Source organism: Phalaenopsis equestris, unplaced genomic scaffold (assembly GCF_001263595.1).
Source record: "Phalaenopsis equestris unplaced genomic scaffold, ASM126359v1 Scaffold000343, whole genome shotgun sequence".
Taxonomy (NCBI): Eukaryota; Viridiplantae; Streptophyta; class Magnoliopsida; order Asparagales; family Orchidaceae; genus Phalaenopsis; species Phalaenopsis equestris.
In genome coordinates this window covers 357,218-362,503 of record NW_018164785.1, presented here as the reverse complement: position 1 = coordinate 362,503, position 5,286 = coordinate 357,218, and the positions used below count along the sequence as shown (strand labels likewise).

Genomic DNA, 5,286 nt, shown 5'->3' with positions numbered 1-5,286 from the left:
AGTGAGAGCTGGTATCTTCCCTGCCTAGCCGGTCTTCAGAACTATTCAAACTTTAAATTAGTCAATATTCTTTATAGCATCTCTAGTAAGGGTAAATAATATAATTGCTCCTATTTAACACAACACAATTTGCATACTACCAAAACATAATTCCTATGCTTACTACCGATTCATGATAATGAGAGAGATTTAAAATTTAGTGCTTTTCTTTATATAAACTCAAGTTATCTTTTTAAATTGTTACTGTTTTGTCAAAATATCAAAAATACCAAAAAGATTTGAATTTTATTTACTGTGAATACATCTCTAGTTTAAGGAATTGTCTTTTTGAAATGGAAGTTTGTTGTTCAATAGAGCATATTACATATTTTCCTTGTGGGTCTGTATTCAAGTCTTAATCAAAAAGTTCTATATTACTTGATAACGATATGTATACTTGCGTAGTATCCCAACATATAAATTAAAGAGTTAAAATTCTTATTTTCTTCAAGATCAAGTTTTGACTATGTTGCAAAGTAAAGAAATATAAGTGATAATATAATAAGAGACTAAGCAGTATCGGGGATCAAGTTTTTGGCGCCGTTGCCGGGGAAATTAATTGATTTAAAAGCTAATTTCTATTTTTAGAATGTCTTATTTAAAATTTAGCAATTATTGTATTTTATTTTGTGTTTTATTTCATTTTATTTTATTTTATGTTAGTGAATGCATAGTTCAGGTTCTAAAGGACTAGTGCCCTACGATTCTGAATTAGAGAGAAACTGCTAAAAAAAACCAGAAAAATAAAAAATTATTAAAAATCTAAAAAAATTACAGAAAAGGCAGACCAAAACAATCAAAATGCTGAAATTCATCAAGAGTTTAGACCTTTACGAGATTATGTCGACCTTACTGTAGATGAACTTCATTGTAGTATTCAAAAAACTACTGTAGTGACTAATTCATTTGAGCTTAAACCTGCTATTATTCAAATGGTATCAAATAATCAGTTTGGGGGATCACCAACTGAAGATCCAAATTTACATCTTGCCATTTTTTTAGAATTGTGTGCTACATTTAAATATGATGGTGTATCAGATGATGTCATAAGACTTATGTTATTTTCTTTCTCACTGAGAGATAAAGCTAAGATGTGGTTGAATTTTTTAACACTTGGATCTATCAGAACTTGGGGTGATTTAGTACAAAAATTCCTTGTTAAATATTTTTCACCATAAAAAACTGTGAAACTTAGAAATGGTATTACATCTTTTAATCAGTTTGAAGGGGAATCTATTTATAAAGCATGAGAACGATTTAAAGAACTATTAAGAAAGTTTCCACACCATGCTATACCAGATTGGTTAATAATTCAAACTTTTTATAATGGATTAGTTGGATCTCTTAGATCTATTATCGATGCCGCTGCTGGTGGTTCATTGATGTCAAAATCATTTCATGACACTTATGATTTAATTGAAGAAATGACTACCAATAGTTTTCAATGGCCTTGTGAGAGGGTAAATCCAAAGAAAGTAGTCAATATTCATGCAACTGGTGCATTTACTATGTTAGCAAATCAAGTTGCTGCAATTTCAAGGAAGTTAAACATATATGGAATGAATTTCTCTCAACCAATTTCCATGATTGAAGAGAATTCATTAGGATAAATGGGAGATTCTCAAGCATCGTTAGAAACTTTGAATGTCATAAATAACAAGCAGAACAGCCCATATTCAAAGTATTATAACCCAGGTTGGAAGAACCATCCCAACTTTAACTGGAATAATATTACGGGTGGTAATAATCAGCAATGTGGGAACAATCAAGTAAATCAGTAATTTTTTTACACAGTTTGAGATATTAAACTTTTTACATGAGGTTATGCACTCTAGGGTATAAGTCATTAAATAAATATTACAATGCTACAATTTTAAGGTGTTTGCTGTATAATTATTCCATTGAAAATAACTCATTTGATGATCAGTGTGACTTTGTTTACTTGTATAATACTCTTTATTTTATAGATTATGAAGTTTGTAAGCTCATGATTTTGGTATGTACATTTAGATTATAATTGGGTCGGCAAAACTCAACTGAATCAATATAGCTTTGCAGGTCGATTATTTTGGTAACCCCCTAATTAAATGCAACCCACCTGAATCGGGATTAGAGGCTGACCGAATCCAGGACATATGTACCGAAAACCAAGGCCAATTGAGTCTAACAGAGGCATTGATATGTCTCTCACCATAACCCGACTCAAGAAAAAACTTAACATTACCGGTCATCTCACAGGCGTTATCGAGACTCACTGTTCGAGGCCAATAACAGACCATAAGTGTAATATTGGGCCGACCGAAAACCCCAATTCAATGAATGAAAAAACCTTGCTAAGGAGTGTTATTTAGGTACGTTATACACACTTAGTTTTGCGTGCGTACTGTCCCTAATAACCTTCCAATAACTCAGTTACTGTAGGTTTTTGAGAGGTTATTGAATGTATTAACCTCAATAACATCTCAATAACCTCCAAATAAACTATCAATACCTTCCGTAGTTCACCTCATGTTTTTTGCGTGATTTTGTGAGGTTATTGGGGATATTTACCATAATAATACCAACATAATCCTCCGATATACCATAAATAATTGGAGTACACACACTTTCTGAGTTCCTATGACTTAAGTAAATATTTTTTCCACATGGAGTACTTTCCTCTACGCCACCATCCTCTCTGCTTCCTTTCGCATTTTTTTAATCCGCCGAAGCGCTCCCTTGTCCGTTTCCACAAAACGAAATGCTCGTCCTTTTCATTCTCCTGCGTCAGAGAATTCATGCCCAGATTCCTTACCAGCCTCCTCATCTACAGGCTAGTAATTTTCTCTCCATCGACATTCCTTCTTTCTTTTTTCTCAGAAGCAGGGATCCGTGGTGCTTTTCGTTCTTTTTCTCTGCAAGGATTTGTTCGATTGCTGTTTAGTTATTGCATGTCTGCGCGAATCAATAAAGCCAAGAAACGGTCGCATTTTTTCAGAATATAGGTAAAGAACTTGCGTATAATTCACGTTTTTTTTTCGGTTTTTCATTAATTAGTAGAGGGGTTCAAGGGTTTTGACAATTCTGCAAGTTCTTGTTTAAATTTTAGCATTATATGCGGAGTATTTACCGATAGAATTTTCAATTGATGTGGAAGGACTATGTTTAGATATTGTCTGGGAAACATTGTTGACATCCAATCTTATACTGCTTTTATACATCAATCACTTTCTTAGCGCTAAGTAAAATTTCTATATGGGCATTGCATTCCAAGCATTTAATCGCCATGATATCCTGTTTGATAGAAACTCTTAACGAAGTGGTATCAATCGAAACAATATGCTTAAATACCAATAAGTCTTTTGATAGCTCGGACTAACTATGTAAACGAACCTTTTATGTATTTTAGAAATCTTCCATATAATCATGTAATTCCTGATAAGAAGTGGTAGAGGATTTGTACTCAATTCACATGATGTGAAATAGAAGTGGTGGATATTATGGTTAAATAAGTTGATAAAGAGGACTAAAGAATTAAATAAAAACAAGTTTTTAAAATCGGAACATTAAGATCGTTAGTTTAAATTTAATATGAATGAGGGTAGTAAAAACATGTTGAAATTCATGGCTTCTATGCTGTTTGATTTTCTGATGGTAAAGGATTGAGAGATATACGTTATGTATTTACATATCTAGCACCTAGCCCTTTATATTTATTTAAATACCACTTCAGTGTTTAAATCACATCAAAACATATCCGTGAAAATGTGTTTTTATTTTAAATAACTTAATCATAATCAGTTTGAACTTATGCCGGGCAAGTTTACCATGGAAGCTATACATTTATTGAGATCTTTGATGGAGAAGTACAAAGAGAGTAAGGATCTACATATGATTTTTATTGATTTTGAAAAAGCTTATGATAAGGTTCCAAGAGAAATTCTTTGGATAGTTCTAGAAAAGAAAAGTTTTGATATAACTTATATTCAAGTCATTAAAGATTATGTATAGTAGAATTGTTAATTGTGTTCAAACAGAAAGAGGATTGACTAATTTTTTCTACTTCAGTTGGATTACATTGGGGACCAGCTTTAAGCTCATATCTTTTTACTTTAGTTATAAATGCTCTTACTAAACGTTTATAGAAGAATGTACTTTATTGCATGTTTTTCGTTGGTGATATCCTTCTTGTGGATAAGACTAGAGAAAGATTTTAGGAAAAACTTGAATTATGGAGGTCTACTTTAGAATCTAAAGGCTTTCGTGTGCGTAAATCTAAAATTGAAAGAATGAAATGTAATTTTAGTAGTAGTAGATCTATTGGCAGATCTGTAATAATGGGTGATCAAATCATTAAAAGTAGTGAACGTTATAGATATATCGAGTCTATTGTTCAAAGTGACGGTGTTATATATGGGGATGTTATTAGTAGAATTGAAGTTGGATTGTTGAAGTGGAGGAATGCATCGAGCCTATTGTGTGATAAAAAAGTTCTACTTAGACTTAAAGGATAATTTTATAAGATGGTGGTGAGACCTGCAATGCTTTATGGCACATATTATTGGCCCATAAAAGAGAAGCATAAAACTAAGGCTCTGTTTGGCACAGCTGTGGATTATTTATAATCTGCTAATAAGCAGATTATTCTGATAATTTGATAATTTACAGATTATCAGAATAATTTGGCTTGTTGTTTGGGGCAGCTTATTCAGACTGGCTTATTAGTAGTTAAATGACCTTCCTACCCCTGTCTGATTAAACTGTTTGGGGCAGCTTATTCAGAATAGCTTATTGATAGAAAAAAACATGGTGCAGAAACATACGATAATCACATATCAGTTCTAAAAGATACCGTACAGTTCTCACACATTAATGAGTACCAGGAGAACTAAAAAAAGGGCAAATACAAGTACAACAACAAGGAGAAATATTAAAATATTCAACTTAAGACTCTGGCTACGTCGGTCCTCATCTGCACTGTCAGCCGGAGAAAACATCGGATTCACATGACTGCTGGCATGACTACTGTCAGTGTAATATGAGGGACTATCAGCCCACCGGAAGAAACCACAACGAGCTGAAACACCCCTGACACAACCATAGAACTGCCTCCCAAAGCTATGCTCCTTACGTGACGTTAGCAACGGAGACGGTAGTCCACAATAACACAAAATCCCTCTGTCTGTACTTGATATTCTGGAGGTCATGTTGGTATAACTGTGAAAATAACAAAAGAATGAAATGTCAGCTTAAGGTATTTAAAAAAAA

At 33.0% G+C, this 5,286-nt stretch overlaps 1 protein-coding gene across 2 annotated transcripts in view; it reads left to right on the top strand.

Annotated features, from left to right (window-relative positions):
- The first annotated feature begins 2,713 nt into the window (after positions 1-2,713).
- LOC110025940 (probable serine/threonine-protein kinase DDB_G0280111) overlaps positions 2,714-5,286 on the top strand; it is a 22,523-nt gene continuing 19,950 nt past the window's right edge. The window contains exon 1 of one of the 2 annotated variants that reach the window (XM_020726639.1): positions 2,714-2,851. The gene's annotated coding sequence lies outside the window, so the exon portion shown is untranslated. Of the gene's footprint in view, positions 3,024-5,286 lie in introns of both variants that reach the window. The other variant, XM_020726638.1, reaches the window with a different exon arrangement.